We start from the raw sequence: 10,163 nt of genomic DNA, 5'->3' as shown, positions 1-10,163 counted from the left end.
TGCCGGAACTTGGAAAAGAAGAAAAAAAACAGGGGTGTTCTCGGGATTTAATGACCCTGTGAAGTATATAAAAGGAGTTGGGAGGTTCAAAGAAGGAGATCGAGTAGTTGGGGGTCAGTACGAGAACTTAGGAGAAGTTTAGAGGAGAATAGACATCTCCAGAGATCGAGTCGCGGGAAAAATACAATATTCTGTTGCTGTTGCTGAAGAGGAAGAACACGAAGAACATTGACGCACAAGCAACTGTCGCAACAAACTATCGTTGTTTCACATCAGTACCTATGTGTCGTTCATCACAGATGTTGCATTAGGTATTTAGCTACTATTTCTCCCTGTAACAGTGATTCTGCAACACCAGCAAATTGTTGCGAATCGTCTGTGTTATCACTTTTCATCTTTTTAATCATCTTTTGAGCCATAAACAATTACTTTGAGATCATGATTAATATGATGAGCTAAATCCCATTGCTGAGGCGATAGAGGAATCTATTTTTCCAACAAAAGCGGTACAATCTATTTTATTTAATTTATTGCAATTATTATTATGATTATTTTCCTTGAACTATTATTGAATATGATTTTTATTTGAGTGATTGTGATCTATTTTGATGGAGTATGCTTAGTTTATAGACTCTTGATGCTTCATACTTGGTATTTACAATTATTACTTTTGAAAATCTATTAGTTGCAATATTTTAGAATCAGATTAAACGAGAAAATTGCATGAATATAAATATTTGGACCAAATCACTTTGAACTTGGAAAATAGTGGAATCTTAGCCTCCGTGTTCTTTTAATATTGATACCAACTTTGTCAGTGTTTGTTATAATTATTAGCGAGTTTTCTATTTAGTTTTGAATTTAAGTCTAAAGTTATCCTTCACAAGTTCGAGAATCGAATCACTTTTTACCACTATTTACAAATCACATCAATTTTTGGCGCCGCCAACGCGGACTTGTTTTTAGGGTTTTAGATTTATTTTATTTTATTTATTTTATTTTTTTTGTTATTATTTTGTTCTTTTTATGTTTTTGGGTATTTATCTTGTGTCTACAGGTTCTGGATCATAAAGAAAATTGAGCCAAAGAGTTTGGTGATTTCATAAAGACTTGGAGCTAAAGATTAAAGCAAAAAGAACAGAAAAGAAGACAATTTTATTTTAGACAATTTTAGTTTAGGGTTTGTTTATTTTCTTTTAGAAAAAAAAACTGTATTAGGGTTTATTATTTTTGTAATTTTTCTTTTCTTTTTGGACTTTTGGACTTTGGGACATTTTTTTTTATTACCCTACGGAAGGGTACTTTAAATATAAACTGTTTGCAGAGAAGGAGGACAATTACGATATTGTCTCTGCACCTTGGGTTCGTACACTTGACATCGGAGTCAGTGGCCCGAGTCGACTACAACCGATTCATCCCCCGTCTGGAACGGGAGGTAAGATTCTAAACACTCGCGAATCCCCTGTCAGCGAGTTACTGGACTCCTTCGTATGCATATATGTTGAGGACTGAATACGGACATTTATTTTTCTAGTAAAGGGCAAGGCCTGGCCATACAAGATAAGGGTTCGGATTTCATCACCGTTCTCTTCTTGCCCGCTTTAGGAACACGTAACCTACGCGAACCTAAGCCTAAAATTTTGACTAGAACGAGACCGATAGGGTAACGAGCTTAACAGGAAAGTCATTCGAAAAATATTGGTTACTCTTTTAAGCATACTTCGAAGTTCTTGACGGTTTCTGTAAGTTGAATGCGTGACTGCGCCGCCTTGTAATACCGGTGAGGCCTTGGGTATCAAAGCTCCACCGAGCTTCCCTCGCCTCTATTCAACTTACTTTAACTCGGATTGATTCCAGAGGGGTTTGCTTAAATTGTAACGAATTCCCGTTCGAAGGATTAGAAGCTGGTCTAGAAACAATCTAAGTGGAGCCATCATGCTTTTTGTTTGCTAGAAATCAATAGGTTTGATTTGGTTGAGTCGGCCTTGATCTGTGTTTGCTTACCCTTCCAATTTAGAAAATTCTATTGTATGCCTGAACGTAAAAGAGACGCACTAGGTAGATTTGTTAAAGAGAAACCTAGTAGTTCGAAGCGTCTCGATTACCTTAATCTAGAGAGTCCGACTTTTGAAGAGTCTGTTTTTGAACGTCCTTTGACTGAGGAGAGAATCCTGTTGCTCCGATAGCGCCAGAAATGGCAACTTTGAAAGCTTTGTTGAATCCAACTAGGACTACTCGTCCCTCATGTATCAGGTTAGCTGAGACGGAAGCAACTTATGAACTTAAACCTGGGACCTTACAGCTGCTCCCAATCTTTTTAGGGAAAGAAAATGAAAACCCCTATTTCCATGTTAGGGACTTTGAGGAAATTTGTAGTACCCTCAGGATTAGAAACCTAGATGATGATGCTTTGAAACTTAGGGTTATTCCCCTTTCCCTGAAAGATAAAGCTAAATCGTGGCTATATAGTTTGGCTTCCGGGTCAATCGAAACGTATGAACAACTTACATCTGCCTTTTTGAACAAGTTTTTCCCTAGGCACAAAACATCGTCTATTAGGACGCAAATCTGCACGTTTTCTCAACAGGAGGGAGAAACTTTGTATAGGTATTTGGAAAGGTTCAATGATTTATTAGCCCAATGTCCTCATCATGGTTTAGAGAAGGTTAGGTTAGTTCAGATCCTTTATGAGGGTTTAGATTATCCCACCACAACCACAGTAGAATCTATGTGTACTGGTGGATTTGAGAACCAAACAGTTGATGACGCGATGACATATTTGCATGAAGTCGCCGAAAAGACCCAACAATGGGAAAGTAGTAGGGGACCCCAGAAAACAATTCTTCTCGGCAGAGGAAACGTTAATAGGGTAGAAGGAGGCTATGAATCAGATGCCAAAATTGCTGCTATAGCGAAAAGGTTAGAAGCTTTAGAAGTGGGTAACACTAGTGGTAGATTGGAGCCTTTTTGGGAAGGCCAGAATAATGAAGAGCAAGCCAATGCTCTATATAATAACACTAGGTTTGATAATCGTCAGAAGTTTGACCCATATTCAGAAACCTATAATCCTGGTTGGAGAAACCATCCGAACTTTTCATGGTCTAAGGGCCAGAGTCAGGGTCAGTCTAATAATTCTAATGCTCCCCCAGGTTTTGGCTACACTAGGAATACATCAGGCCCAGAAAATAAAACGACTAGCTTAGAGGAATCTATTAAGATGTTAGCAAAAACTCAGGAAATGTTAGCACAGAGCCATGTTAGTTTTCAACAGGAAACCAAGCAGAATTTTCAAACTAATGCTCAGAGCCTTGCTAAGTTAGAACTTCAAGTCGGCCAAATAGCTAAGACCTTAAGTGAGAGAGATAATGGTAGGTTCCCTAGTCAGACTAATCCCAATCCTAGAGGAGTTCATGAAGTAGGTACAAAACCATCGAATCAATTGAATGCTATTAGAACCCTTAGGAGTGGTAGAATAGTAGACAATCAGGTAACCATGCCCGATAGTGAACATACTGTAGTTCACCCCTCAGGACCACTAGCTAAGGAAACTGATAAAATTTCTGATGATGCCAACTCAGTTCCTGAGAGGTCTGATTCTGTGCCTAGAGCCCCATTTCCTCAGCTATTAGTACCAACAAAGAAGGAATCGAACTTTAATGACATATTGGAGGTTTTTAAGCAAGTTACCATAAACCTTCCTTTATTAGATGCAATTAGGCAAATTCCTGCTTATGCCAAGTTCCTTAAGGATATGTGTACGCGAAAGCGAAAACTTAGCGTCCATAAGAAAGCCTTTTTAGCTAGTCACGTAAGTTCAATTATTCAAAACACTACAACTCCAAAGTACAAAGACCCAGGTTCCCCTACCATTGCTTGTACAATAGGTAAACACCGGGTAGAAAAATCTTTACTTGACTTAGGAGCCAGTGTGAACCTACTTCCGTACCATGTGTACTTACAGCTAGGACTTGGTGAAATGAAACCTACTCAGATAACACTGCAGTTAGTTGATAGGTCTGTTAAAATTCCTCGAGGTGTTATTGAGGATGTCCTTATTGAGGTCGAAAAGTTTATCTATCCAGTGGATTTCGTGGTCCTAGATACTCAACCTGTCCCTGACCCAGAGAACCAGATACCTGTGATTTTAGGTCGCCCGTTTTTAGCTACGTCGAATGCGATCATTAACTGTCGAAATGGTGTGATGAATTTATCTTTTGGTAATATGACTATGAGATGAACATTTTTAATGTCAGTAAGCTACCTTGAGCTAGATGACACATGTGTTGAAGAGGTGAACATGATAGAAGCCTTAGTTCAGAAGTCATTACCAAACATTTTATTTGAAGACCCATTAGAAAGTTGTCTATCCCATTTTGGTTTAGATTTTGATGACGATAGCACTATTGAACAAGTGAATGCTCTATTAGATTCTACCCCTGTGTTAGACACTGATAGATGGAAAGCTAGGTTCGAACCGTTACCAGTTTCTGAGACTACCCTAATTCCTTCTTTAGAAGAGCCCCCAAAGTTGGACCTTAAACCACTACCCGATACTCTAAGTATGTGTTTTTAGGCCCATCTGAGACTTTACCTGTGATTGTAGCTTCCGATTTGGATAGTGATCAGGAAAGTAGGCTAGTAAAAGTACTTCAAGACAATAAGGAAGCTTTAGGGTGGACTATAGCAGACATTAAGGGTATAAGTCCTACTGTGTGTATGCATCAGATTCATTTAGAGGAAGACTCCAAACCTTCTAGGGAGATGCAACGTCGACTGAACCCTAACATGAAAGAGGTAGTTCGAAAAGAGGTGCTTAAGTTGTTAGATGCGGGTATTATTTACCCAATTTCAGACAGTAAGTGGGTCAGCCCTGTTCAGGTTGTCCCCAAGAAATCAGGTATCACTGTAGTCCAGAATGATAATAATGAATTAATCCCAACCCGAGTGACCACGGGATGGCGTGTGTGTATTGACTATAGGAAATTGAACAAGGTCACAAGGAAGGATCACTTTCCCCTTCCTTTTATCGACCAAATGCTAGAGCGATTAGCTGGACATAGTCACTATTGCTTCTTAGATACTCCGGTTATAATCAGATCGTTATTGCCCCAGAAGACCAAGAGAAAACCACTTTTACCTGTCCCTTTGGTACCTTTGCGTATAGACGCATGCCTTTCGGGTTATGTAATGCCCCTGCGACTTTTCAGCGTTGTATGATGAGCATATTTTCTGATATGGTAGAACGGTTTTTAGAGGTCTTTATGGATGATTTTTCAGTGTTTGGTTCATCTTTTGATGAGTGCTTGCATCATTTGACATTAGTGTTGACTAGGTGTAAGGAAAAGAATTTAGTGCTTAATTGGGAAAAATGCCATTTCATGGTTGAATCAGGAATTGTCTTAGGGCACATCGTTTCTTCAAAGGGTATAGAGGTAGACAAAGCCAAAATTGACCTTATTAAGACTCTACAGGTCCCAAAAACCGTAAAAGATATTAGGTCATTCTTAGGGCATGCAGGTTTTTACCGTCGATTCATTAAGGATTTTAGCTTGATTTCTAGACCTCTTTGCAATTTGCTTGCAAAAGATGTTAAGTTTGTCTTTGATGATGCTTGCTTAAAGGCTTTTGATAAGCTTAAAACTTTACTCACTACTGCCCCGATAGTCCAGGCACCTAACTGGAACCTACCCTTTGAAATTATGTGTGATGCTTCAGATTATGCTATAGGCGTTGTGCTAGGTCAGCGAGAAAACAAATTACTCCATGTGATTTACTATGCTAGCAAAACTCTGAATGATGCCCAAATGAACTATACAACTACCGAGAAGGAATTGCTATCGTGTTTGCCTTGGATAAGTTTAGATCCTATTTATTAGGTTCTAAGATCGTAATCTATACTGATCATGCTGCTTTGAAATACCTTTTGTCTAAGAAGGATACCAAACCTAGATTGATTAGATGGATCCTTTTGTTACAAGAATTTTGTCCAGACATTAGAGACAAAAAGGGTGCAGAGAATGTAGTAGCAGACCACTTGTCTAGGCTAGTTGTTAGTTCCCCTAATAATTCCCTTCCTATAAGGGATAGTTTTCCTGATGAACAATTGTTCTCTGTTTCCCAATCACCTTGGTATGCAAATATAGTGAATTATCTTGTTACTGGTCGAATGCCTCAACATTGGGGTAAGCAAGATCGTTCTAGGTTTTTAGCCGAGGTTAAGCATTTCTTTTGGGACGATCCTTATCTGTTTAAGTATTGTCCGGACCAGATTATTAGGAGATGTGTATCTGAGAGTGACCAGTCTAGTATTATCTCCTTTTGTCATGAACATGCATGTGGGGGTCATTTTAGTGCTAAGAAGACTGCTGCTAAGATTTTGCAGTGTGGATTTTACTGGCCTTCGTTGTTTAAAGATTCCCATAGTCATTGTGTTTCTTGTGAGCGTTGCCAGAAGTTAGGAACCATTTCCCGTAGAAATATGATGCCTTTGAACCCTATTTTAGTGATTGAGGTCTTTGATGTGTGGGGCATTGATTTTATGGGTCCATTTCCTATTTCGTTTGGTTATCTTTACATACTTGTCGCTGTAGACTATGTGTCTAAGTGGGTTGAGGCGGTTCCGTGTAAAACGAATTACCGCAGGGTCGTAGTCCAGTTTTTGAAAGAGAATATACTTACACGTTTTGGTACGCCCCGAGCTATAATTAGTGATGGAGGTTCACACTTTTGTAATAGACCGTTGCTCTTTTAATGAAACAATACGGTATTACCCATAAAGTAGCAACCCCATATCACCCTCAGACTAGTGGTCAGGTAGAGGTTTCCAATAGGGAAATTAAACGTATTCTAGAGAAAACAGTTAATCCAAATAGTAAAGACTGGTCGTCGAGGCTTACTGATGCCTTATGGGCTTACCGTACTGCGTTTAAGACACTCATTGGAATGTCACCTTATCGTTTAGTGTTTGGCAAGGCATGTCACCTGCATGTTGAGTTAGAGCATCGAGCCTATTGGGCTAATAAGAACTTAAACTTTTCACTTGACAAGGTAGGAGCTCAAAGAAAGCTCCAGCTCAATGAGTTGGACGAGATTCATAGAGATGCATACGATAGTTCTAAGGAGTATAAGAACAAAATGAAACTTGTGCATGATAGGAATATTTTACGAAAGTCATTTTCTCCAGGTCAAAAAGTTTTTCTATATGACACTCGGTTGCATATATTCCCCGGGAAGTTGCGCTCTCGATGGACAGGTCCTTTTGTGGTCCGTACTGTTTTTTCTCATGGCGCTGTTGAGATTGAGACACCAGATGGTAGTAGTTCTTCGAAGGTTAACGGTCAGCGATTGAAGCCCTTTTTAGAGCCTTTTCCTACAGGTGATGTTGAGGAGGTCCCTCTGGAGGACCCTGTTTACCTTGATTGACCATCGAGGCGATTTTGTATGTTGTATATTATTTTTGTAGGTTTTTGGTTACACTTCACCCAGGTACTATCTTTCCGACTCCTCTATTTACTATTTCCTCATGTTACTTATATTTTTGGTATTGTTCTTTAATTAGAAACATTGAGGACAATGTTAGATTTAAGTTTGGGGGTGGGGTAGAACGTTTTGTTACCTTTTCGTTGCAATAAATAAACTCCAGAGCCTAGAAATTTATCCTTATTAAGGATGGCACTACCCAATCTAAGTGGATGGAAGCATTTTGGTTGTAGGAGTTGAGGAACCAATCTGATTAGATGGAAACATCTAAAGAGTCTATTCATAAAAGCACAGAGCACAGGTGTTAGAAATAACATGGTAGTTTCGCCATGTCTCATTGAGTCCTATTCACTTCTACTTTTATTTTTTTATTTTTAAAATATGTTTCTCTAAGTGATTAGGTGGGGCTCACGATTCAAGTTGTTACCATTGCTAGGGTGAAATAGAGTGATTGAGATAGCCATAAAAATAAAGAAAAAGAAAAAAAAAAAGAAAAAAAAATTGAGACCAGACCACCAGACCAACTGGAATAAATTCAATAAAGTCAACCACTGGAACCCTTGTATATGCCAGTTGTGTTGACCTAGAGTTAGGATTATCGACCACTGGTACCCTTGTATATGCCAGTGTGTTGATATTAGTCAGACCGGTATCTCAGTCCATTAGGATAGGTTCATTATGGCAGTGGCCTTCAGACAGATATGAGAAACACCGTTCACCTTAGTCAACATCAAAACCATCTATGTTTTTCTATATCCATCTTCTTAATCTATCCATGTGATTTGTTTGATTCTGAGTTTGGATGCGACTATCTGAGTAGAGCTCTGTCACTTCATATGAATTTTAGTATGCTTGAGTGCAAACTCGTGTACAACAATTGGAATTTCGCATCAGGGTACTTCCTCCTGTAGTCAATAAGTATGCCAACCAAGGAGATTCTTTAGTGCCTTCCAAGATTCTGTGTAGATAGCTAGGGTCTGGAGTATAAAGTTTTTCTGGGTATACCTCTGGTAAGCCCTCCGGAGACAACACTCCGCCACTAGGGCCACCTAGGGGTTTAAAGGCTTGTTGCATACGCTAAATGCAACCGACGATGCCTGCGACAGTGAGTTAGGATTTTATTTTGCAGATTTGATTTGCTCGGGACTAGCAAATAATAAGTTTGGGGGTGTTTGATAGACGCGTTTATGTGTCTATTTTGATCTCAATTTTATATATTGTTAGTACCCATTTATGTACTTATTTTGGCATTTTGTGTCTTTGCAGGTGTTTTTGGAGAAATAAGATTTTGCAGCGAAATTGGCTCGAAAAGTGTTTTTTGCGTTCGTAGGAGGACATTTACTATTCGGACTCTCACTTTGGACAAGGGGTAACCTAATTACTAAGGGGCGTCCCATTTCCAGGCAGTCACTAATCGCATCCCTACTCTGGTTAGGGGGCATCCATGTTCTTCCCCATTTGAACTGAATTTGGCGGGAAGACCTGGTTATTCCTGCGTATTCTCTGGACATGATTTTGAAGAGTTTGAGACGGATTTGGTTTTTGTTTTTGATTGGTATTGTCCTATAACGACTAAACAGGGATTCTAAGTGCTTTAGATTCGATAAAGCAAGGATATACACCGAGTTGTATCAAAACAGAGAGTGAGACTTTCACGGGAAAATGGTTGTTGAACTGCGTACTTTCCAGAGAGGATTTCCAGCGAGGTTTGGTCGGAGATTTTCTCTGATTTGGATTGGGAGTGACGTGTAAAGATTAAACAGGGAAGTTAAGGCGGCCAGATTCGAAAGAAGAGCGGTAGTTGTCGAGTTGGGATAAAACATAGGAGGTTTAATATCACGGGATATCTTTGCTGTATTTTTGGAACGAATGTGGTGAGATTGGAAGAGAATATACTCTGCAAGATTTACTGATATTTTTAGAAGAGTTTGCATCAAACAGAAAGCCGCGTGAGAAGAGAAAAAGGAAATAATAACCAAACTTGCCGGAACTTGGAAAAGAAGAAAAAATAGGGGTATTATCGGGATTTAATGGCCCTGTGAAGTATATAAAAAGAGTTGGGAGGTTCAAAGAAGGATATCAAGTAGGTGGGGGTCAGTACGAGAACTTAGGAGAAGTTTAGAGGAGAATAGAGAGCTCCAGAGATCGAGTTGCAGGAAAAATACAATATTCTGCTGCTGCTACTGAAAAGGAAGAACACGAAGAACATTGACGCACAAACAACTGTCGCAGGAAACTATCGTTGTTTCACAACAGTACCTATGTGTCGTTCATCACAGATGTTGCATTAGGTCTTTAGCTACTATTTCTCTCTGTAATAGTGATTCTGCAACACCAGCAAACTTTTGCGAATCGTCTGTATTATCACTTTTCATCTTTTTAATCATCTTTTGAGCCATAAACAATTACTTTGAGATCATGATTAATATGAGGAGCTAAACCCCATTGCTGAGGCGATAGAGGAAGCTATTTTTCCAACAAAAAGCGGTACAATATATTTTATTTAATTTATTGCAATTATTATTATGATTATTTGCCTTGAACTATTATTGAATATGATTTTTATTTGAGTGATTGTGATCTATTTTGATGGAGTACGCTTAGTTTATAGACTCTTGATGCTTCATACTTGGTATTTACAATTATTACTTTTGAAAATCTATTAGTTGCAATATTTTAGAATC

At 38.9% G+C, this 10,163-nt stretch overlaps 1 pseudogene; it reads right to left on the bottom strand.

Moving 5' to 3' along the window:
- Window positions 1-2,558: 2,558 nt before the first annotated feature.
- Window positions 2,559-2,658, bottom strand: LOC113300721 (annotated as a pseudogene).
- Window positions 2,659-10,163: the final 7,505 nt, after the last annotated feature.

The sequence above is a fragment of the Papaver somniferum genome, chromosome 7 (assembly GCF_003573695.1).
Source record: "Papaver somniferum cultivar HN1 chromosome 7, ASM357369v1, whole genome shotgun sequence".
Taxonomy (NCBI): domain Eukaryota; kingdom Viridiplantae; phylum Streptophyta; class Magnoliopsida; order Ranunculales; family Papaveraceae; genus Papaver; species Papaver somniferum.
This window is presented reverse-complemented; position numbering and strand designations above follow the sequence as displayed.